General features: G+C 43.6%; 1 protein-coding gene across 1 annotated transcript in view; it reads right to left on the bottom strand.

Annotated features, from left to right (window-relative positions):
• Window positions 1-25,798, bottom strand: part of FAM13A (family with sequence similarity 13 member A) — a 329,846-nt gene extending 304,048 nt beyond the window's left edge. The window contains exon 1 of the mRNA XM_040967337.1: window positions 25,697-25,798. The gene's annotated coding sequence lies outside the window, so the exon portion shown is untranslated. The remainder of the gene's footprint in view (window positions 1-25,696) is intronic.
• Window positions 25,799-26,235: the final 437 nt, after the last annotated feature.

Raw genomic sequence — 26,235 nt, forward strand, 5'->3', positions numbered from 1 at the left:
CACATTGAATCAGGAAAACCGGAATGTGAGGCAGAGAATTGTCATACACACACCCAAAGTAATAAACTAATGGCTATTTCCATTCTTCCTCCAGCTACCCGCGAGATTTTTCCAACAGCTATGATTAAGCTTTCCTACTTAACTCTTTAGAAGCCAGGAAGTCTAAAACCCTGGCGAGTGCTCCATGGTTAACTAGGGGCACTCAATAGGCATCTTGACTCTTTTTAATTTTTTTTGGAAAGGAAAGTGACAGGAATTGCTGACCACTACTCCCCAGACACCGTTGAAAATTCATCTGGAACAGGCAGGCGTTTAAGCGACAAGTTTTTCTCCTCCTACTGCGAAGGCAGAACACAGTCACGCAAGCCTCTCAGGGCAACAAGGAGGGCTTCCGGGATGCAGGCGGGACCCTGAGCCAAACCGAAGAAGGCCTGTACTTACACAGACTGCCAGAGCTCCTGCCCCCATCCTCTTAGCAAGCGCCTGCCCCAGCTGATGAAGACCAGACGAAAACATTCAAATGACAGCGAAACACCCAAGCTCTCACTCAGCGGGAAAGCAACGATTTGAGAAACAGCCCCTGATCCGCAGGCCCCGCGGTGGGTCAGAGCAGAGCAGATCCCAGCATTTTAGGAAGTATGGTTAACTTCTTCTGTGGCTAAAGCCACATGGCTTGGGAGGACTGCCTGGAGTTGAAATTTGATCCGGAGCGGCAGTGTTGGCCAGGGGAGGGAGTCACGTGACATCGGTCTTCAGTGGCTAAACTTTTTTTCTTAAACCTGACTTGCTGGACTATACATGGGCTCCTCCAGCCTAGAAAACTGCCAGTCATCAGCGGATCATTAGTAGGCTCAAGAGTACATAAAGCAAAATTTTCAGTCACACTCAGGATTCATTCTGTGGACACACACCTCATTTCTCTAAGCCAGTTTTCCCTTTCACTTGTTCTGGAAAAGCCAGCTAAACTCTACCAACATTTTCTTCCCTCCACCCTCATTATATAGCAGAATTGCTTTAGACGAAAATCCTCTCTACTTAGGTAGTTGGTACTTCCAACCTTCTCACTCATGTTACAGTATCTAATCCACACACAGATGACAAACATGAACAGCACGCTTCTGGGCATCCATAGTTCTATGTAAGTGACTGGCATTTTGGAAAAGTAACCTGCAGTCAGCATTAATAACTCAAACACTGTGTTGCAATTCACAAGCACTTCAACTGAGAGCTCAAAGACTCCACTGCACAGAAACCACAAGGCAACTACCTTAATTCTGTTGAATTTCCTGTCAAAGATGTTTTGAGAGATCTGGCATATTTAAACAATGCTGACAAGTATTAAAACTGATGTTTCACTTGACCCATTTTCAAATGCTTAAACTAGACCGACAATAAAGGCAAAAGGGAGGAGAAGGGAAACCAAAGCCAGCCCCCGGGTCAATAGAAGGCACTGCTTCACATCTAATAATCCTGGGCCACCTGCAGGCAGGCAGCACAACCACCAGCCAAGCCAGTGCATCACACCAGGCTAGGCTGATCACAGCACATGGCAGGTTACACTTCATTCCTGTTTGTCTACATAGAAGTACGCCTTGACTATGTTCCATGGGTCAGAAAGCCAAAATTCTTGCCCCATGAAGGAAAAGGGGGTTGGGAGAAATGACATAATCCTCCCCCAAAAGAAAAATCTTCCCCCTAAAAAGAAAAGAATGTTGTAACTTTTACCTTCATCTGCACATCATTATTTATGCTTCCCCTTGGCGCATTAACAAGAGAACCACTAAAGAACATTTTCATAACAAGCTCTTCCTAATATTGTCTTACTCCTCTGATTATGCCAGTATTGCCACTCCATCATGAAGAATGAAGCCTTTTTAGGCCTGTTGTCTGATCAGTACTTCTGATTCACACTGGCTGTGCACTGTACTGTATTTTGTGCAGATACTGAATGGTCCATGGGCAGGGAGAAGAATAAAAGAAGTAACAAGTTTATGTTGTGGCACAGCAAGCTAAACTTCTGTTTGCAATGCCAGCATCCCATATAGGGAATGGCTCCCATTCTGGCTGCTCCACTTCAGATACAGCTCCCTCCCTGCTGATGCATCTGGGAAAGCAGTGAAAGTCAGCACAAAAGTCTGGGCTCATGCCACTTACACAGAGGATCCAGATGAAACTCCTGGCTCCTGGCTTCGGGTCGAGCCAGCCCAGGCCATTGCAGCCATCTGGGGAATGAACCACTGGATGGAAGATCTTTCTATCAACTTCCTCTTTTAATTTTGCCTTTCAAGCAAATAAAATCAATCCTCAATAGAGAATAAGTACCTATGATTATTAAGGGGAGAGATGGGACTCACAGCATATGGCTCCTTGGTGTACCCAATGTTTGTAGCAGAAGGAATCTGAGGAAACTGCATGCCAGGGTGGTCACTATCATCCTCCTCTCACCCTTCTTGCCTGATGCAGGTCACAAACTCAGGAAGGATTTCTGATGTCCCCCTGAAGCAGACCAGAGACCCTTCCTGTGAGATACCCTCCCTGTACACAGTCAGAAAGAACATCCTTGCCCATGAAAGGAATAGTCACAGGTAAGAATCTGGGCAGACGGGCCCTGGAGGTGTCCCCCAGTTTATTACCACCAGCTCATACCCACTCTCTCTGGCCTAACACATTCCTCCACGCCACCCACTGTTCATCAGATTTGACATGAAAACATGCAAGTCTAATCATTTCTGTAGGTCATCATTTCCTACAGAGATTCCTGTACCATGTAACAGTCACCAAATACACCTGCATGTTTTGCCCATTTGTTAATCTTTTTAAAGAATATTTATTCAATTTCAACTTAGAATTGAAATTATTATTCAGCAGGTTCAATGTGACTTACAGATACAAAGCATAATTACAATTCTAACAACATGTTTTCCCTCCCTCCCTCCCGATGTTGGAGAAAAATTGACACTGGCCCTTCCTTCTTCCTTCCTTTGTTTTTCTTTAACTTTTGAGGACATATTTTAGACTTACACCACAGTAAAAAGCTTAATACTTCACCGAATAAGAAGTTTAAAAATTAAAAAGCAAAAATTCCTTAGTTTAGTAGGAATATGAATAATGACTATAAACAATCTGTCTTTTGTTATGGAGGTTTCAGCCATAAACCAGGATAGACGAGGAGAAGCAATTTTTCCATTGGGCAAATAAAGAAGCAAAGACGATGGAGAAAGTAGCAGAGGATGTCTACATATTAGCACATCTAGTTACACTGTATTGTCTATTCTAGTCACAAAATCTAACTTTATATGTATCAACAGTACATCCCATTTTGTCACTTAACATTGTTCTCAGAGACACATTCTAGGAATACTATAAACATTAAATCAAGAGCAATACATTGTGTACATATCAGCTTCCTTAATCATTCTCTCATTTTTAGACAATCGTATAGTGTGCTCTTATAAGTAATGATTTGTGATCATTCTGAATATTTCCAATACAGATTTCTGAAAGGGACATTTCTGGATCACAAAGACCATAAACGTGTTAAAGCACACAGCCTACACTGGCTTTGGCAATCTATGTTCTAAGGCTACCTACCTAAATAGCTTGCATATTTTATAAAATACCTCCCAGATGCTTACAAAGTGCATTCTGTTGGCTATATTACTTAACTCATACAGTGAGCCTGTTTTTTTTTTTTTAAATCTTCAACTGATAAGACCACAGACTTCTCATTTTGAAACTTAGATAAATATACATCAGAAAGTCTTTGGGGGGCCCAGCACAATAGCATAGTGGATAAAGTCCTCGCCTTGCACGCGCTGGGATCCCATATGGTCTCTGGTTCTAATCCTGGTGGCTCTGCTTCCCATCCAGCTCCCAGCTAGTGGCCTGTGAAAGCAGCTGAGTACGGCCCAAAGCCTTGGGATCCTGCACCTGTGTGGAAGACCCAGAAGAGCTCCAGGTTCCTGGCTCCGGACTGGCGCAGCACCGGCCGTTGCACTCTCTTGGGGAGTGAACCATCAGATGGAAGCTCTTCTTCTCTTGTCTCTCCTCCTCTCTGTATATCTGCCTTTCTAATAACAATAAATAAATCTTTAAAAAAAAGTCTGTGGGGAAACAAAGATTTTTTATTCAAATATCATTATTATTAAAAACTTTTTATTTATTTAAAAAGTTTTCAATACAAACATGTTTTAAAATCCAGGGATAATTTCCATTTTCTGTGAATTTTGTGAAGATTTCTTACATATCTTTGTATTATTAAAATTAAATTTGTAAAACTCTCATTATTCATCCATGTTTTTCTGTCCTGTGAGCTATCTTCGATGATTTCCATTGTCAGTTTATCAATTGCAGATTTTCCAGTGGAGGGGACTTCTATAAATAAACCAAACAATGCAGCCCATAACACTTAATTAGTACAATATATGGCAAATGGTAACAAAAACAATGTTTTTGGATTCTTATAGAATGGTATGATTATCCACTTGGAATTCATTCTCAAATATAAGAAGACAGAAGGATCCAAGCTGATTTGAAACTTTTCATGTACTCTCTGATCCAGACCTCTTAACCATCCCCAGATTTCAGTCCCTCTGAGAACATGAATGCTGTTCTTCCTCTTAGCTGTGCCTAAGTTCGCCCGCCTTTCCTAGGGGGAGATAAAGTCATGTGACCTAGTACTTGTTAATAAAATCTGAATGGGCAGTTGGGTGTGACGTCCGCTAACATCCTTCGTTGGAAATCACTTGCTGCACATTCTCTCTTGCCTTGAATCATGAGCTCAAAAATGTCTGCACCAGACTCCAGCTTCCGCAGGTGAGGAGAGCCCGGTGTCACGGAGAGGACATAGCAGCTAGGGGCAAGCAGCCCAGACCCCTGCAGAGCCTTCCTGGACCAACTGCATTCTTTGTTTTTTTGTTTGTTTGTTTCGGTTTTTAAAGATTTATTTTTATTGGAAAGTCATATATACAGAGAGGAGAAGAGACAAAGATCTTCTGTCCACTGATTCACTCCCCAACTAGCCAAAATGGCACCAGCTGAGCCGATTTGAAGCCAGGAGCTTCTTCCAGGTCTCCCATGTGGGTACAGGGTCACAAGGCTTTGGGTGGTCCTCCACTTCTTTCCCAGGCCACAAGCAGGGACGGGGTGGGAAGCAGAGCTGCTGGGATTAGGACCAGTGCTCATATGGATGCTGGCTCATGCAAGACAAGGATGTTAGCAACTAGACTACCACACCAGGCCTGACCAACTGCAGCCTTATGTGAGAAAGAAACTAAGTTTTAAATGTGCTACCATGAAAATATACATCTCTTTATTAATCTGTTATTTATTATTATTTTTATTGTCATTTTATAATACAGTTCCATAGGCCCCTACGATTTCTCTTATCCCTTCCCCAATCCACCCCACCTAGTTCCCCTATATCATTACTAAAGTATAGTTCTTCATACACAGTCATATGCCCATCATTGTGGACATGGACAATGGCAGAGAGTCCAGCATCCTATTGTCAAGATATAGTAAACAGTTTCATTGTAAGTCCATCTTTGTCTGGAAATACAGATGCATACTGCATTGTATCCTCACATTTGGATATGTTAGCCTTCATTTCAAACTGCTCATCCCCTTAAATGAAAAACCACAATACAAAATCAACAATAGGAAGAAAAATAGAAATTTACAATGTCATGAAGTTAAATAACACGTTACTAGATATGACAGTCTCCATTACACAGCTATTATACATCCCCTTAAATGAAAAGACACAAAACAAAATCAACAACAGGAAGAAAAAAAGAAACTAACAACACCATCAAGTTAAATAACATGCTACTGAATGACTAGTGTGATGCTGAACAAATGAAAAAGAAAATCAAGAACCTTTTTGAAGAAAATGATGCTACTGTATGATCTGAGTCACTGAAAAATTTAATCAGAAGAAAGTGTTTTGAAGAGATCAAAGTAACAACAAAAACATCAAAATCCATGAGATACAGTCTCTGCTGATTTTTGTTGTTGAACTGTGTCTCCTGTAAGCAAAAAATTGATGGGTTTTGTTTTTTAATCCAGTCTACTAATCTATGACATTTGATTGAGCTTAAGGCATTTACATTCTGGGTTAATATAAATGGGTGGTAATTTGATCCTGTCATTTTAGGAATGTGTTGTTCACTGATTTAGTCTTCTGTTGTCATTTTACTGGGATGTTCTTCACATTTGCCTTTGGTTTGGGAGGGTGCTATTTCTTTTCTTTGTCAGGAGAACATCTATAAGTATCCATTGTAGGGCAAATTTGGAAGAGGCATATTCTTTTAAATTTTCTTTACTGGGGAAGAATTTTATTTCATTTCCAATGACAAAAAAAAAAAAAGCTTTGCTGGATATGTTATCCTGGACCGACAATTTTTTTCTTTTAGAATCTGGAATATGTTGCCCCATTCTCTTCTAGCCTTTAGAGTTTCCTGTGAGAGCTCTCCTGTGAGTTTAATTGGCATTCCTTTATATGTCAGTTGATTTTTTTCACGAACACATTTAAGGATCTTTTCCTTATGTTCGATTAAAGCAAGCTTGATTATCATATGTCATGGTGAAGATTGCTTTTGATCAAGCCTGTTGGGAGATCTGTGCCCCTCCTGGATCTTGTTTTCCAATTCTTTCCCTTGATTAGGGAAATTTTCCCTTATTATTTCATTGAATATACCTTTAATCCCAGTTTCTCTTTCTGCACCTTCTGGGACTCCCATAACTCTTATATTAGGCCTCTTAATAGTATCTTTCAATTCTTGAATACTTTTTTTGGCCCGATCCAGCTCTGCTTCCAGCTTTTTGTTTGTTTACCCCTGGTGACAGGAAATATCTTCCAATTCTGAGATTTTTTCTTCTGCTTGTTTTATTCTATTTTGGAGACTCTCCACTGCACTTTTAACTTTCTCCACTGTATTCTTCATTTCTAATCTACCAGCTTTCATTTTATTCATTTCCAGTGTGACATATTCCTTAAATTTCTTGAATGCCTGTTTTACCTACTTTTCATTGTCCATAAGAAGCTTTATAACAACTGTTTTGAATTCTGTACCCCATTTTCTCGATGTCTTCCTCAGTTAACTCTGAGGTTGGCAAACGGTTTTGCTCCTTTGCAGAGGAGTCTTTAGTAACATCCACTGTGCCTTTGTCTCTTCTTTTGCTCTTGGGTATTGTACTTCTAGTTAGCAAAGTCTTCTCCTTGGGGCAGGTTTCTAAGCTCTGTCACCCACAGGTCTACAGTTTGATTTTACTTATTCCAGTTGGTACATGGTTCTTGGATTGAGCCAATTGTGCCATTTCCTTCAGCGAGTTCCAGGTCTGGGTTCTTACATTATATTTCCACAGTCACCACCTCCTGTGATACCATGCTGAGGCTGCACTGTTTTCTCTGCAACCTTTCCCACTTCTGGTTGGAGCAGGTTCCAGGATTAGGGAGACACCAGCAGTCCTATATAGCTGGCTTGTTGGTGGTGCTGATCTTGTTGGAACCTGTTGGCCATTTGGTCTGAGGGCCACATGGAGTTATTTTGACCCATATTATGCCACAGTTGGTATTATTTTCCTGTGGGACCAGTGCAATCCACGGAACTCAATGAGTTCTCACGAGCTCAGCATATGCATAGTTCACTGTTGTCTCCTGTAGTCCTAAAACTTTTGCCACACTGTACAAAATGGTGCCTGACGTCCACTACTAAAGTTCTTGATCTGCTGGGCATCAAGTCTGAGGGTTACCTGAACTCGTCTTAGGTGGAACCTGTAGGATGACACATTGCTGCAGTCCACTGAGTCAGAAATGAGTTCACTCCCAGCTCAATGTATGCTTAGTCTTTTCCATTGCCTTTGGCTCTTTAAGCAAAATGGCGCCCAATTTGGCTCTAGGTGCGGATTGGGTTGTGAAATCTACCCTGTTTCTACACTGCCCGTCTGGGATCCACAGCTCTGATCCTGGTCAAATCAAACAGACCATCAGTATGGACAGTTCTTTGTCTGGGTTCACCTCCCAATCCCCAGTGAATGTCCCTTCCTACCTGGTTGGTGGTGGAGTTTAGATCGCTGTTAGCTGAATGCTTCTGGAGTATCAGGCACTGCAATACCACACTGTTGTTTTCACTTTTTTCCTGTGTCTGTCAGTCTCCAGTTACCCCTCTGCTGTTGTTCTCTCCTCTCCAATTTCCTGGAATGTGTCTTCTCTGCTTCATCCTTATTAAATATTTCTCCGCCCATTTCCCTATTCTGCCATCTTGATTCTGATCTCTCTTTACCCAATACAGTAGGCAAGACACAGACCTATTTACTGAGTAAATTTCCTGTTTCCTAATTGTCTTGAATACAACCTGTATCATACACTGAATCCACATACACAACTGCAAATGCACATAACAGGGCCTTTATCAACCCAGTGCATATTTTATTTGTTCTTTTTCCTTTCTAGTTTTACATGACTACAATGTGATTCAGATAACTCTACCTTTATAATTCACTTTACCTCTAAAAATCACTGTAACATCTGAAAAAGATAACTTCCATTATCTCTCTTTTCGAAACTTTACTGTTCTTTCCACACAATTCCTCATGATGAATTTTAAAAATATTCAGCAATGTTAGAACAAGTTAGTGCAAGTCATATTGTGATACAAAGAAATACGTACGTAGTCTTAAGTCCTAAAACCTCTGTAATTTCCTTCACCAGAGAACTTCTAAGATTCTGGGGAGTCTCTGGGCCACAGGATAACCTTCTGTATGTCAATGAGATGACTGGTAGCTAGGAGCCCCTCTTGAGTTTCAGGATAGTTTCTATGCTTGATTACCACTTTCAGCCCCACCCCTGACCTCCAAAGCAGAGAGAGAAGCTGGAAATTGAAACTGGCACCAGTGGCCAGTGATTTAATCAACCATGCATACATAATGAAAGCTTACAAAACCCCCTAGACAATGCAGTAGTGGGGATCTTCCAAGTTGCTGAGCAAGTGCAGACACTGGGAGAACAGGGGGTCCAGAGAGGACACGTGGGGAGGGGGGTGCTCCACATTATCCCTGACTCCACCCTAGCTGCACATAGTGCAGGCTTCCACCTGACCTTTCCAGAGTTGCATCCAGAGTCACTGCTAACTGCATATAAATTGTTTTTCAGAGTTATGTGAGCTGTTCTAGCAAATAATTAAACCATGAAGGATGCTATGAGAACTCTGGACTCATTGCTGGCTGGTCAGAAATACAGGAAGCCTGGAAGTCGACACGAATATGTGAGGCAGGGTGGGTGTTGTGGGTCTCTGGACAAACGGAATCTGACACTTACACAGCGTCTAAATGAACCAAGATGCAGGATACCCACTGGAAGTGGAGAATTGGTGGTTACAGTGGGAAAAGCTTGTCACATAATTTGGTTTCAGAAATGTTCTGTGGGCGAAAACAGATCATGGGGCAGGTGTTTAACCCAGAAGTTAAAACACCAGTGTCCTCATAGCGGAGTGCCTGGATTTCCTGCTAACACTGACCCTGAAAGGGAGCAGGTGATGGACCAAGTAACTGAGTCTCTGCCATCCACGTGGGAGAATTGGAATAAGTTACTGACACGACTTCAGTTCTTTGCTACCCAAATTAAATTCAAAAAGGAAAAACAAAACAGATCATAGACTGCACCAAAAGCACACACCTCTTACAACTGTTTCTAATAGATACATATACATCCTATTTCTGCTTTAGATATTATAATATACAGATGACTTAAAAACAAAACAAATCTAGTTTAAATTTACAAAGTTTCTTATACTACCCTAATGTAGAATATATGTTTTTATTATTTTCTAACAAAGTTTTATTCTTAACTAGTCTTTTAAAAAATATTTATTTTTATTTGAAAGGCAGATTTACAAAGAAGGGAGAGAGAGAGAAAGATTTTTCATCTGTTGGTTCAATCCCCAAGTGGCTGCAACAGTTGGAGTCAGGCGAATCCAAGGCCAGGAGCCAGGAACTTCTTCCAGGTCTCCCACACGGATGCAAGGTCCCAAAGCTTTGGGCCTTCCTCTACTGATTTCTCAGGCCACAAGCAGGGATGGGAAGAGGAGCAGCTGGGATTTGAACCAGCGCCCGTATGGGATCCTGGATTGAACAAGGCAAAGATTTTAGCCATTGTGCCGGGACCTAATTTATTTATCTATTTATTTATTTGCTTAAGATGTATTTATTTTTATTTGAAAGGCAGACTGATCCAAATTTGGAAGGAAGAGCTTCTTCTGGGTTTCCCACATGGGTGCGGGGAACCCAGAATCTTCCTGTTGTCCTAGGTCACAAGCGGAGAGCTGGATCTAACTAAAGCAGCCAGTACATGAACTGGAGCACTGGATGGGGTACCGGCACAAAGGGTGGAGGATCAGCTTGCTGCACCACTGCACCAGCCTTTCTCCTCCCCCTCCTAAGATTTATATATTTAACTAGAAAGTCAAAATTATAGAATAAGAGGGGAAGAGACAGAGATCTTCCATCTGCTGGTTTACTGCCTAAATGGCTGCAATGGCCAGACCTGAGCTGATCTGATGCCAGGAGCCTGCACCTTCTTCCAGGTCTTCCATATCGGTGCAGGGTCGCAAGGACTTGAGCCATCCTATGCTGCTTTCCCACGAAATAAGCAGGGAGCTGGGTCAGACAGTGAAGTAGCCAAGACTCGAATCGGCACCTAGATGGGATGCCAGCATTTCTGCTGAAGGATTAGCCTGATATGCCAACGTACCAGCTACATCCTTAGTAATTCTTTACTGTGAGTAGTAGATATACTCTTCAGACATAAACTGAATAGCACTAAAAGATAGTCTGCACTTCAAACAATGTTTCTTCACTGAATGTGTTTGAAATTAAAGACTGAAATATTAGTTTTTCCTGACCTCCAAATTCCCAGTTCCTGGCATCAGCCCCAACTCACCTGCCCTTTCGTTGGCATTTCTTCACGTTCCTGCCCCAGACATTGGAAGCATGTGAACCAAGCATGAACCAGCAAGTAAATGAAAAAATTAAAAACTGAAGAATGGGATCAATCTAAGAGCCAACTCATTTTCAGTAACCATGCCTTTACAGAGGCCCTTAATCCATTTACACACCTCAAAAATCCACCAAGCCTAGTTCTCACACTTCTGTAAAACCCTACAGACCCATCTTTCCTCCCTCTGCCAGCTTCTGTTTATGATGACCTTGTTCTCCTGTGGCCACTTAAGTTTTACTTCTTTGATTAGAAAATACAAAATACTAGGATGTACAGCCAAATTTGAAGAAAGTGGCTTTTTAATATTTGTAAATGAGAAGGCAGAGGAAAAAAAAGTACAATGAATGCCCGGGATGGTAAGTAGCTACAGGTGCAGGCAGTCAGAGTTTGAGCTGACACACTGAGATTTCACTGGTTAAAATGTTCTATGGTTTGAATTTGGCACCCCCCCAAACACACACACCAAAAAAAAAAAAAAAAAAAAAGTGTTGGAAACTTGATCTCAATGCGGCAATCTTGAGAGGTGGGGTCCTAATGAGTCATGATTAGGTCAAGAGGGCTGAGATTTCAAGCACAGATAACTGTCGCATTAGATCACAGGAGTGAGTCCCATATAGAAGGATGAGTAGTGTCCATGGCTGTATCTGTCCCTTTCCTCCCTCTGCCCTCCCCTCTCCTGCCCTTCTGCCTTCTGCCATCAGATGGCACAGTAAGAAGGTTCGTGCCAGGTGCCGGCCCTTTGGTCTTAGGCTTCCAACCTTCCAAAGCTATAAAGAAATACATGTGTATTTCTTTGTAAAGTACCCAGTCTCAGGTTCTCTGTTGCTGAAGCACAAAACCAACAAAGCTAGGATGACCAAGGAAGGAACTCATTTCAATACAGTCAGTTATATGGATCTGCGTGGTACACAGAGCTCAGCCAGGGGTTTGTATGTCTAAACAGAAAAATAAGAAACCTGGGAAAGACCTTACAGACAACATGAGCCATAGCAGATTCTAAACAGACGGAGCAGAGGGACAGAAGTGATGCCAGATCAGCCTAGAAGTCCAACTTAAATGTGCCAGGATAAGGAAAAGATTTATACAGATAAATCAACTCTGTAACTGTATTCCAACTGAGATGAAGACAAATGAAAAAGCATAGAACCGTGACCCATCACCAAGCATACATGGACAAGGGCAATGAAAACACTATCACAAATATCCTACAAAACTTACAGGAAAATATGGACATAATGAGTGAAGAGATGTACTATTTTAGGAGAAATAAATTTAGAGCAAATACAATCCTATAGATGAAAAAAATCAGCCGAATCAAAACACAGAGAGGCTTAACAGCAGATCGGGTGTTAAGAAGGAAGCTCAGCAAACTTGCAGATATGTCAGGAGAAATTTCCAACAGGAACACTGATGGCAAGGAAAGAAAGGAGGAGAGGGAGGGAGACAGTGAGAGAGGGAAGAAGAAAGGTTAGGAATTAAGGGGAGGGAGGGAGTAAGCCAACACACACACACGTCAACAAATGTCTACCTTGCCACCTAACAGATGGAGTTCCCAGCTCCTGAATTCAGCCTGGCCTAGCTCCAGCCATTGTGACCATCTGGGGAGGGAACTAGTAGATGGCAGATCTGTCTGAGTGTCCATCTCCATCTTTCAAATTAAAATAAATAAAAACAAATAAATAGAGTTTAAATTCAATGAAAAACAAAGTTCAAGCAGTCTGATGAATGACCCAGAAGATGATTAGAGACAACTGGGACTAAAAAACAAAACAAAACCAATAAAGACCAAGAGTTTCCAAGGCTGATAGCAAATATAACCCTTTACCTTTGTGAATTCCAGGAAGATGAACACCACAGACATTTCCAACAAACTGTAAAAAATGAAAGCCTATTATTCAGCATTCTCCAAACCAACAGGTCCCCTAGGATACACACATGGTGAGAAATGAGATAAGCTTTAGTAGAAGGGATAAGCTCCTGTAGCTGTGTCTTACATTCAGCCAGTGGAGGCCCAGAGGACCTGGTGCTGATGTTACAGTCCCAACTTGGACACCTCCAAACAAGGGAAATAAAGATTAGAAACCCCAGTGGGTGTCTCAAGACCCAGGAGCACAGCTGTTCAACAGGAGGCAGATGTTCCAACTGCAGCAGAAAAACAAAATCCTCTTCTCTCAACAGAATGAATGTGGATTAAAATTTCCTCCAAAAACACTCTCAGATACCACCTAGGGTCAACTTTTCTCATCTGTCTGGGCCTCCTGATCCCAGGCCAGTGACACACAAAGGTCAACTATCATGGGAAGTCGGACAGAAAACTATCAGCCAGCTGAGAAAGAAACCTGTGGTGGTGTAACAAAAAGGAACACCACACTCCTGCTGAGAAATAGGACAGTAGAAAACAAGAGATTCATAATGAAAAGTACACAGTAAAGGAGGAATAACCTTCAAAAATAATATATCTAGGCAAAGTGTTCTTCAAATCAGAAAGGTGAAATAAGAAAATGAAGTCACGGGGGTGGAGAGAGGGGTGAGAGAGGGGTCCCTTAGAAGGGACCAGCACTGCTCTCAGTCATTTCGCAGGAGACAATATTCTTGGAAAGCAGCGCCACCTCCCGTACTTGGGCCCTTTCCACACAAATGACTCCCTTTCCATGTCTCCACCATGTTGTGACACAGAGAACCTGCTCCAGGATGCTAACACCATGCTATGTGGATCCAGTGGTCATCAGAACGGTGGGACAAATAAACCTCTTTCTAAGCTATCCAGCACCAGATATCTTCTAAAAGCATCAGAGAATAGGTTAACACATCATGGAGCCTGAAACATTAAGAATTTCAGTCCTTACCCCTGCAGATGTCCTTAACAGATGATAATATGGCCAGTTCTCATTGGATATGGACAGTTCTCTCACCTAGCGACAGACATCTTCACTCTTCCATACCAACTATAAAGAGAAAGGGAGCAGCATCTGGGTGCACAACTTACCAAGCTACTGCAAATATAAAATTCATAAAGCTTTCTGATCTTAAAAGACCGGATGATCTGGAGTCATCCAGAAGAGCTGCCGGGTTTTTGAAGGGATGATCAAGAGCCATCAAAGGGAGACAAGCAGTAGGAATTCGGAATGAGTCTAATGTAATACTTGAGAGCAAAATACAATTTAGAGAAAAAGCTAAGTATTAGGATGAATTGAGCTTCTAACTTCACAGGAAGGAAAATGTCACAGAACATAAACCCACGTGTATGACACCACTGGGGTCCTCTCCGAATACAGCATCCAGTGGACAGACAGCATTCTAAGATGGCCCCTCACCACAACATGTCTGCCTTGGAAGAATCTTTTATTCTCTTCCACGTGTGTGATTTTGTTTTATGGCTTTAGCAAACAAGATTCTTTTTCTTCACCTCTAAAGCAAGACTTTTCAGGTCAGTTCATGAGATGGAAGCTTCTAGAACACATCAGTGGAACAAATGAAGATCACTACCAGGATTGTAGACTACGGCCTCCTTGGATATCAACAGGAAATGTCTAAGTCCCGAGGGGATTTTCTTCTCTCTGGGGCTGAGTTTTCCTCCACCTTGCTACATCTGAAAATACAGTAGTTCCCCCCTTCATCCACAACTTGACATTCCACAGTTTCAGCTACCTGTGGTCAATCAAAACTCAAAACTAATTTTAAAGCTTAGTATTTATTATTTTTGGAGGGTAACATATTTCTGACTTATAATCAAAGGCTTCACAGCTCTTCTAAACAAAATTTCAACATATGAAGAGCAAAATATTACATGGAAAATTTCAGAAATGAACAATCTGCAAGTTTTCAATTGCAGCCAAGCTGAGCAGTGTGATGAAATCTTGCACCATCCCACTCTGCCCTGCTGGACAACATGAATCACTCCTCTGTCCAGCACATAGCCGTGCTGGACGTGAGTATGTCACCCGCCCAGCGGATACTTGGTAGTCATCCTGTTTATCAGACCAACTGTCCCAGAGGTGAGGTGCTTTTGGTCAAGTGATTGTTATTTCACTTCACACTGGCTCCAAAGGATAACAGTAATCATGCTGGATGTCCAGGTACTCCACAGAGAAGGTGCAAAGTGCTCCTATGACAAGACGAGGCAAAAGCTTTCAACTGAAAGAACAGGCAAAAGCTTGCTTGCTGAGAGTGCTCTGACTAGAGGTAAAAACAAAAGACCTGTGTGAAAGAGGGAGAGAGATCATATTTACATAGCTTTTAATGCAATATTATAATTATTCTACTTTGTTAATGCTGCTGATTTCTTGTTGTGCTTAATTTATGTTAAACTTTATCACAGGTATGTTTATCCACAACACACACGCACAGAGTGAGAACAAGGGCAGACACCCAGAACAGGGAGGCATCACTGACGTCGATTCAGTCCCCGAATAAATGCAGTGCGCCGATCCAGAACCACGGCAGCCAGAGCGTTTCTCCCTCTTGAAAAGCAGTCTTGAATTCTTACCTTTTTTTAGCTTGGAAAACTGTACTGCTTTAGACAATCAGACAATGGAAGCCATAGAGAAATTTAATTTGAAAGTTGCGGTTTCATAAGAAGTTTGTTTTCCATACTTTAACAGAAAATCCACTGTCCCCCTTTGGTGTAGGTATTGTAAAGTTGCCTGATGTATACATTAATCACCTTGTGTGAGCTTAGAGCGGTCCTGGGCATTAGGCAGATTCTAGAACTCAGACACTGGGCAGGGAGGACCCCATCTGTTCAACGGTGAACATTATGGTCATTTCCACATGGATTTTCCGAAAGGCTGGTGCAGCCCAATCAACCTTTCACTCCTTCCCAGAAAATCTCTGTGGTGGCCTACTTATTCAAACTCCAGAAGGTTTTTCAAATCCACTCCCCCAGTTCCCACAGCCTTTTAAAAAACTCAGGACTACCAGCCTTTCTCTGTTACACCACCACTGCATCTCTGAAGCAGCGTTGATTATGCAACTTGCCCACACATTCTCTCTCCATGCCCAGTGCTCTAAAAATGGGTTTCGGAAAGTCTGTAAGCAACCTACACTATTTATTGTACTTGAATTCTGAGTGTACGTGAACTGAGCAACTATTTTGATCTTTTACAGCTTGCTGAAGTATAAAAAAGGCTTATCTGTAGCTGAGCCTTAGCATAACTAGCAAGGTTTTTAAAAAGCCTAACCCTATAACAGCACTTTCTCGCCACCACGAGGCTTTACCTCCAGCCTTCTTGGCTTAGGCTAGACTGAACACTGCCCTGTACTGTCCAGACCTGCCTGCATGCTTCCAGAGGGAGCTGGATCAGAAGGTCAAACAGCGAGGACTTCACTGTCACCAGCAGCAGCTTAAACAACTGTACCACAAAGATGGCCCCCAAACTGAAATTTTCACAGTGAAGCAGTATTGTGGCAGAGGGGGAATTCTGCCACTTGTGATGTGATGTCAGTACCCAAAATGGACACTGGCTGAGTCCCAGCGACTTCACTTTTGCTTTAGCTCTCTGATGCCTAGGGAAGCACTGGAAGATAGCCCACGTCCTATGTAGAGGACCCAGGTGAAGCACCTGACTTCTACCTGGCCCAGCACTGACTGTGACAGCCATGGGGAGTGAACCAGACAATGGAAGACTTCTCTATAAGTTTCAAGTAAGTAAATGAATCTTACAAAAGAAGCTTCTCATGAAAAAAAAGGGGGTCACAATCTATGAAAATAAGGGTTTTTGTTTTGTTTTAACTTGTAAGATAGTATGGGCAGTATTCACTAGTGCTAGTTCACTGCCAAAGTCTTTTATATATATCCTCATCTAGATTGCACAATTCACAGTACATGGATTATCATTCACATTTGTCAGACAAGAGATGGAAACTCAAGGAGGCTCAGTAGCAAAGACAGGTTTGAAGGCCACGCGTCTCTAACTCAAACAAAAGTTCTCATAAACTCATTAAGTCAATAGGATCAGATCCCTCTCTTTGGAACAGACATGATGTCCATGACAAGGCTGAGGGTAGTGGTGCACAACTGGCACAACCGGCTGAGCACATCAGTGTTAATTGCAGCTGTGGACCAGCAGTCCCTCTACGGAAGTCATGATAATCCCAATAACATCAGTACTGCAGGTGTCTTTAAGAGTTTGGTTTTAAAAGTATGAAGCACCAGGGAGCATGTTTGGGACATGTCACATCTGAAACCTTTGGGACCTACACTCTGTATTGTAGTGCTTGGTTTGAATTATGGCTACTTCACTTCTAATACAGCTTTCTGTTAATGCACATGTTGGGTGGCAACAGGACATGGTTCAACTACTCAGGTCCCTGTTACCTACCTGGGAGACCTGGATGGAGTTCCTGACACTGGCCTGACCAAGCCCTCGTTGTTTTGGGTCTCTGGAAAGTAAACCACTGGGTAGAGATCTTTCTCCATCTGTCTCTTTGCCTTAAAAGAAAATATTAAGTACCAAAACTTCCGTATGTTTTACTTTATTCCATAAATAAGAAAAAAATCTAGCCTATTATCACCATGCTTTTCATCAAAAAAGACAAAGAAAAAATTGTAAATTCATAGAAATCAAATCACTTCCCAACCAAACTGCTGGAAAAAGGCACATAAAAATAGAAAAAAAATGCAAGATTTCTCAATTTGATCAAATGACCAAATATTTGCTAGGAGCACACATTGTGCCCTGGACTAACACACATACACTTACACACACACACAATGATCTTTCCCAGTAGATTTTAAAAATGAATATAAATTTATGATCCTAACATCTTAAAAATCTCACATGAGAACCAACATGTGAGGTTCTTCAGGACTGCTGAGAAAGACACAGCGAGCACTGCAGTGGGCTTCTTGTGCATTCATGTGGCAGGCCACTGTTCAACAAGGCTTCAGCAGCTACAGTGGCTTATTACTGACAGACAGGAAGGCTGCTAAATCACATAATAGAATCTGTTCTCTCACTGGGTTTTAACACAACTTCTAACGGCCACACAATTAGATCCTTCAACTTGTGGTAAACCAATTTTCTAGTTACTGATATCAAGGACTCTCAAATTGCATAAAAAGGAGGAAATCGGTCAAGTGAAATTAATACCAGTGGGGGTACTGATGGTGTAGCAGAGTGTGTAAAGCCATCACCCACAACATTCAACATCAGCATGCCATTTGGGCAATAGTTTGTGTCAGTTGCTCCTCTTTCAGTCTCACTCTCTGCTTATGTCCTGGGAAAGCAGTGGAGGATGACCCAAAGCCTTAGGCCCCTGCACCCATGTGGGAGACCTGGAAGAAGCTCCTGGTTCCTGGCTTCAGCCCCAACTGCTGGCAGCCATTTGGGAAGTGAACCAGTGGGTAGAAGATCTCTGTGTCTCTTTCCTTCTGTGTAACTCTTTCGAAAAAAATCAATAGATAAGTCTTTTTTTTTTTTTTCAAAAATGAAGAAAAGACGTATAGGAGAGGTAAAGCAGGTAAAGCACAGGGAGGGGAGGGAAGGGCAGAGCAAGGCAGACAGACAGAGAGTCCAACACTGCATGCTGAAGATTCACAGGGAAACAGCTGGTTAAAGCATCCTCCTCAAGCAAGATGAGTGCAAAACTAACTCCATTAACAAACACCGTTTAAACAGTAAGCCTGATTTTTGACACACCAGAATCAAAAGCACCCAGTTTAATGAAAAAACTTTTAAATTCCAGTCAGCTTCAAAATAACTAACTTAATAATCCCAGAAATTTTTTCTGCCCACAGCAGTCCTACAATGAGCACAACCATTGCAACATGGTTGATGGGGCTTTCCAGGTTGTTGGCCACTACTATATCCTTGGAGGAAAGAACACAATGTGGAGGATGAGGGAGCGCAAGAACAAATTTGTACGCAACGCAAGTTAAAGCGTCAGCCGGAAGAGGTCAGTGGAAGACTCAACAAAACCAAGAGGGGAAAAATATGAACATCCAAGGAAAGGATGGCTGAGTGTCTACCATCACTTTTCAAAACTGAGGTGTCTAAGAAACACACACGTACTTGTACGGAAGAGCAACACAATGAACACCAACAGGATGGGCACAGTCAGATCTGTCCCTGATTTGTGTGGTTTTCAAACCCCATGAAACAAAACAGTACATAGGTATGTCCAGAAGATGACACTGTGAAGACGGTCAGATTTTATCACACTCACATTTTATATTGTAATTATCCTGTCAGGCACCAGCAGGCTCTAAGTCCATTAAAAACAATAACATATTGTGACTCTGGATGTAAGCACAGGAAGAAAAGGTACAATTGTGTCAGATTAATAAAATAAGTTTCGACAATCCTGAAGTGGTGAGTCCTCTGTGTATTACAACCAGGTTTGCAAACACTCAATAAGAGCATGATGCATGAGTTAATCTGCTCTCTCCTGCTATGGTTATCTGTCAGTGACCTAAATTCAAAGTTGAAGGGCTGAAAGAATGTACTTCCTTTTAATCAAAAGCTATAGAAAATAAAATCATAATTATGGCCTACTTAGTACCCAACAGGTGTTGGCCATATGGCAATGAAACTTACACATACCATTTCTGTTCATCCTGAAAAGATCAAAGTTTGTACAATTATTGTCCAGACGTGAAACGTTCTGCTAACCAGCCCAAGGCTCTATGACTAAAGATGGCAATCAGAAATACAAACGAAAACTCTTCCCAGAACTCAGAAAGTTTATCAGTGAGAAGTAGTACATATTATTTTACCCTGTTTTCAAAAATGGTTACAGGAATCTTAATATAAGGAGTTACCACAAAAAAGAAAACTAAAATATAATCGAATCAATGAATACTAGAAATATTAGCGATTCAAAATGATTAGTTATAGCAAGTAAATACAAAGCTAAACTCACAGTGTCAGCGTTAAAATGGACATATTCAGTTCTGTATCAGAAAAAGTTATATTTCACCTGAAAACATTTTCCCTGTCATTAAAAATAGCCTGTATTAGTCACATGAATCCTTAAATAATAGAGTATATCATAAGAAGTATCTTCATCATCAATCTGTCTACACACTGAGATAATTTCCAATTGTCTCCTATGTCCCCATCCCAGGGCAGTGACAGAAGACCAGATCTAACATTTAACTTCGTAACTCTTACAACCAGCAGGAGAAACAGACAAAGGATCTGAACAGACATTTCTTCAAAGAATGTAAATGATCAACAAGGGTCCATCAGGGTAATGCAAATCAAATCCACAGTGAGATACAACTTCCTTCCCACTAGGATGGCTACAATCAAATGAGGTGCCAGCATCATGACACAGTTCTGGCATCTCCTGTGAGTGCTGCCTGCAGTCCTGGCTACTCCATCTCCTATCTCATTCCTTTCCAGTTCACTGCGACTACATCTGGGAAACCAACTGAGGATGGCCCAGGTACTTGGTCCCCCGTCATACCCCCTGGGAGGCCAGAATGGAATTCTAGGCTCTTGGGTTGGACCTGGCCTGGCCACGGCCATTGCAGGCACTGAAAGAGTCAAGCAGCAGAAGATTCCCTCCCTGCCCCGTCCCCTGTCTCTCAAGTCTTATTCTTTTCTTAACAACAAAACAAAAACAGATTAGAACCCTTTATCCTGCTGATAAAAAATAAAACTGTCCAAAAGCTTCAGAAAAACACTTCCACATAATGGATTATTATTCATTTCAAGTACAAGGAAATGACAACTGGTGTCTGATGAACCTGGACACACGCTCAGCCCAAGTAGGCGGACACGGAAGGATACGTGGGGCATGATTCCATCAACATGCAATGTCTACAACAGGGACACAGAGCAGGTTACTGCTCGTCAAGGGCTGGGGGAGTAGGGTTGGACAGGAATCACGAGTGATTGTTAATGGTACAGCATTTCTTCTTGACCAGAAGCTGAGAAATGTTACCGGAAACAGACTGAAGTTGAGTTGAAGAAACACTATCACACACACATAGTCCTGAAGGGACTATGCCAATGGAAAAGCACTGAGGCCCTAAGACACCCACCAGGCCACAAGGGACACCACCAAGGCTGAGGTACATCGTGACACATCTACGCAGAGAAGTGACAGACACTGTGAAGCCTGAGTAAATATTGGTGAATATTCTTTGAACTTTTCTGACAGTATGTTGGAAGGCTAGGTTGGCCTGGAATTCTTCGGTGGAGCCTAGGTCATTTCAGAGAACAGTAACCTCAGAGAAGGACCCTCAATGGCCACAATAAAACAGAACAAGGACATCCCTCTTTAATCTTCCTGGAAGAAATTCAGCAAGGGTCTATTTAGCAGCCATCATACCAACCAACTACCCCCCTCTCCTGGTCACCAAGAGGGACTACTGCTTCTCCGGCTCCCTAGACAAAAATGAAGAGATCCAATATCCAAACCGCCAGGTCTGTTTGTGAAACTTCCTTAAGTCCTTGGCTAACCCAAGTCCTGGCCCTGTCAGTGACACCATTCCTGTGCTGCCATGGCATGCCCAGCTGGCACTGCAGTTTGTTCCTGGTGGTAGCTGGCTACTGAGAAGCAATGTTACAATAAAACACCAGGAATACAAATGGGGAAGAGTCCAGGCAAGGCTAAATGTGCACTGATTCCACGTAACTATGTTAACTTGACACAAGGAAGGTGCCACATGCATACTAAAATATTAAGTCACTTCTGAATGTTGCTATTTTTCGTACAACATCTTTTCTGCCTCAAAGGACCTCTTTCTCTTCATCTGTGCTGCAAGTCATCCAAAAACCTGCCACAAACCAACAAGCAAACAGAAAACAAAGTGAAGTCGCTGGTGGGAGTTCACCAGCAACCTCACTAACTTTCAATTATCCTAAGTTGCCCCCCGCCTTTTTTTTGAAGATTTATTTATTTATTTCTTATTGGAAAGTCAGATATATAGTGAGGAGGAGAAACAGAAAGATCTCAAGTGGCCGCAATGGCTGAAGCTAAGCCGATCCAAAGCAGGAGCCAGGATGGGTCTCCCGTGTGTGGGTGCAGGGTCCCAAGGCTCTGGGCCATCCCCGACTGCTTTCCCAGGCACAAGCAGGGAGCTGGATGGGAAGCAAGGCTACTGATATTAGAACCAGAACCCATATGGGATCCCGGCATGTTGGGGGCACTGACGATGTCCTGCCCTAAGATGGCGCCTGGACCCTACTTCCTCTTAGAGCCTTGGAGTAAACAGGTTTCAGGAAGCGCCTTCTGATTGGCCCTTTACCGCATGCCTTGGGCATGTACAGCGTATGATCAGTGCCCTGATTGGCGTGCCTTCTGCGTGCCTTGGTGATCTTTAAGCTGATTGGATAGAATTGATATATAAGCCAGAGGCTTAGGGGCAACGGAATTAACTGGTTGAAATAAAAGCACCTCGGAGACGCTCTCCAGTGTTGGGTGATTTCTTCCGCAGGATGGGAGACCCTGATAACAGCACTTGCAAGGTAAGGACTTTAGCTGCTAGGCTACTGTGCTGGGCCTGTATTTTTTGTTTTTTAAATATATGGAATTTCCTAATGAGTAAACTGATCTTTTATTAGTGTTCAGAAGTTTTTAAATCAAGTGTTCCAACCTTTAAACATTCAAAAAGATAATTTTATGTCAAATATACTATTTAGGCTTTTATCCATAAAACAAAACAACTTTGGAATTGAAAAGAGTGCAGAGAACAAACTGACTACCAGCAAATGTTTCATGTGCCATTTTCCAGAAAACACATAAAAATAATCCTGTATCTGTCTATACACCCACACAGATGTATATAATGTATGCTTAGCTAACATATATTAGCTATACACACATGTATAGGTACATATATGTGTGTGTGATATGCTACAGAATTAACCACAATATTTTATGTCCCTTAAAGTAGATGACACAGGTGTCCTGACTGCCCCACTTCCCATCCAGCTTCCTGCTTGTGGCCTGGGAAAGCAGCAGAGGACCCCCTCAAAGCCTTGGACCCTGCAGCGGCAAGGGAGACCTGGAAGAAGCTCCTGGCTTCTGGCTTCATTTCAGCTCGGCCCCAGCCACTGCGGCTATTTTACCTGGGGGCAGTAATGAATTGGCAGATGGAAGCTTGCTCTTTTCTGTGACTCTGACTTTCAAATAAAATAATTTTTTTTTTAAAAAAAAATGTAGACACACTCTTTTACCTGGAGATATTTTCCTTTGTGTCAAAACAACTACACAGGATGAATGCCACTGCCGAGTCTGACGAGTCCACATACTGTATCTGCTTTGGTACTTCTGCAGAACAGAAATGTAGCTTTCATGAAGGAGAAAGGGGTTGTTTTCAGCTGATGGAAGTACTTTCCACAACACCCACACTGCAATGAACTGAAGGCCCAACACTGTTCCAGGCTTCAAGTCTCTCACCACTGCCATTGCTTCTTGGTAAACTCAGTTGAACACTCCAGGTTTAAAGTGACAGCTTGAATTAATTCCTTGCCATGGCTTTGGGGGTCGCATGGACAGAGGGTGGTACTTTAAAACAAGAATGATTTGAGCTCAAATTCCTGTTCTGCCACCTTCACTCGATAGAACCCATGTTGTTTTTTAGCCTCTGCTTCCTGGTCCATAGAGCAGAAGTAACAGCTACCACAATGCAATGTTATCATGTTTAAGGGAGAGCATATACACAGAGCCACAGAAAATTACTGGTAACACTGCTCCCAAAGTTTGATCAGAGAACAATGAATGGTCAGAAAAACGTTAAACAGGTTAGAAAACACTGCTTTGGGCCCCACGCAGTAGCCTAGCAGCTAAAATCCTCACCTTACAACGCACCAGGATCCCATATAGGTGCCAGTTCTAATCCCAGCACCTCACTTCCCATCCAGCTCCCTGCTTGTGGCCTGGGAAAGCAGTAGAGGATGGCCCAAAGCCCTGGGACCTGCATGGGAGACCTGGAAGAAGTTCCTGGCTCCTGGCTTCAGATCAGCTCAGCTCCAGCTGCTGTGGTCACTTGGGGAGTAAATCAGTTGACAGAAGATCTTCCTCTCTGTCTTTCCTCCCCTCTGTATATCTGACTTTCCAATAATATTAAATAATTTTTTTAGAAAAGAGAAAACATTGTTTTGCCAAAAAATGCTTCTGCAAAATTGCTCTGCATAATAAAATAAATTTTAGTTTTCCACACGCACCTTAGACGGAAGGACATAGGGAGCCCTGAGATAGAAAAATGTTGGGAAGGAAGGGAAAGGGGGTGACCCAAAGCAAAGGACTACAAAAACTCCTCGGTTGTCAATCAGGCTCTTTAAGAAAATGATGCCCAACATTCTAGATGGTTTAAAACAGTCTCTAAAAGAATAAAACAAAACAGATTCTCTTTTAAAGCAGTTTTGGGTTCACAAAAGTGCAAAGCGATTTTCTGTCTTGCCCCTCTCCCTATTCCAAGTGGAGTCTCTAATTATCAACATCCTCCACCTGTGACATTTGTTACAACTTGATGAGCCACGGACACACGCATCCATCCGCGGCAGCTTCCCCTATGGGGAATAAATGTTCCCCTGTCACACACTGTGACCGAAAAACAGATGATTCTTGACATTGTCGTTTGAAGTCCGCTCGCTTCCCGAGCCTAACAAGCCCTTTTCTCCTAAGCAAAAAAGTTCACTAATTGCCTGGGGTGAAAGAACCGTGGGCTCTCTCCAAGCCAAGGAAGAGGGAGCAGCTGCGAGACATAAAACACCAGAAGCTGGAGAAGCAGGGAGACCAGAGCAAGGAGCCAGGAGTATCTCCGGCGAATTAAACCACGCAAATGGAGGTTTAACTCTATGTTGATTGAAACAAACTGTGTCAGAGTAAGCCAGCGTAAGCTGACATCCGCGGCACCTGTCAGCGCTCTTCCCTGATGAGAACCACTGTTGCAGGCTCCACACCAACACCACCACGGAACAGAAAAACTTTTCAACGCGACAGAAAACTACCAGGACCCAGTCCTTGGCCCTAGTCATCCAAGAGGACGGCCAGAAAGGGGATCTGCTTGGCTGGACACTGCTTGGGGGTGAAGGAAAGGGAAGGTGTGCAGGCCATTTGCCAAAAATCACAACCTCACAGCATGGCTAGCCCAGCTGAGATCCTGAGCCGGGCAGGTGTTGGAGGGGATTGGGGGAGGTGAGATCGCAAAGCCGGGGGCACACATCTCTGGCGCAGAGCCAGGACGCTCAATTTGGATTTCCGAACCGGAGTGCAATTCTAGGCGACCACACGGCTTCGCCAAAGCAATGATCAGCTACTTTGTTGCTTTTTGGCAAACCAAGCACCATAACACACCGACGGTCAGACTCTACAGAAACTTAACCACAGACTATTGCATTTTTTTTCGCAGTATAAATGTACAGTTGTTGATAATACTAATAAGATGAAGAAGACGGGCCAAAGCGCGTTAGGTCCGTAAAACAGGTACCGCAGGACAAAGGTGCGACGTCGCCGCGCCCTTTTCCCCAAGGAGCTGTCGCTTAGAAGCAATTCAAGCCACTCGTGGTCCGATTGCAACTCCCTATTCCACCTGAGAAGCGGGGCGGGGGACGGCCCCGGCCGGCTGCACAGCTCCCGCGTTCTCCCGCAAGCCGGGAGCTCCGCATAATAAGGGTCTCGGCGTGCAGTGCGCATCAGCCCCGGGGCGGCGACACCACACCCCGCCGCCGTGCCCCTCCACCTCCGCCCGCCCCGTTCCTCCCGGGAGCCCCGAACCCGTCAGCCGCCGCCGCTCGCTCCTACCTGGCCTCATGATCCTCGCTGCGGCCGCTCCAATCCCGCCGCGCGGCCTGACACGCGGGGCTGAGGCGCGGGGCTCCCGGGCGCACGGGGCTGAGGTGACAAGGCTCCCGGGCGCGCGGGTCTGGGGCGCGGGGCTCCAGGGCGCGCGGGGCTGAGGTGGCAAGGCTCCCGGGCGCGCAGGGCTGGGGTGCGGGGCTCCCGGGCGCGCGGGACTGAGGTGGCAAGGCTCCCGGGAGCGCAGGGCTGGGGTGCGGGGCTCCCGGGAGCAGGCGGTGGAAGGCGCGGGCGCCACGCACGCCGCTCGAGCGCCGAGGCGTCTGCCGTTGTTTGTAAACACGCTCCACGTGCGTGCTTGCGGCCCGCCCGGCCCCCTCCGGCGCGGCTCGTCGGCCCAGCCCTCCGTGGCCGCGCGTATTTCTCGCTCCACACAGCAGGAAGCCTCGCCCGCACAGCTGGGTCCTTGGGAGAAGGTGCCCAGGGCCGGGAGAGCGCTCGTACCGCCCCCTGCTGGCCGGCGAGGCAGTCGGCAGCACCCAGCC

This window comes from Ochotona curzoniae, unplaced genomic scaffold, assembly GCF_017591425.1.
Source record: "Ochotona curzoniae isolate NIBS_2020 unplaced genomic scaffold, NIBS_Ocur_1.0 scaffold_4506, whole genome shotgun sequence".
Classification (NCBI taxonomy): domain Eukaryota; kingdom Metazoa; phylum Chordata; class Mammalia; order Lagomorpha; family Ochotonidae; genus Ochotona; species Ochotona curzoniae.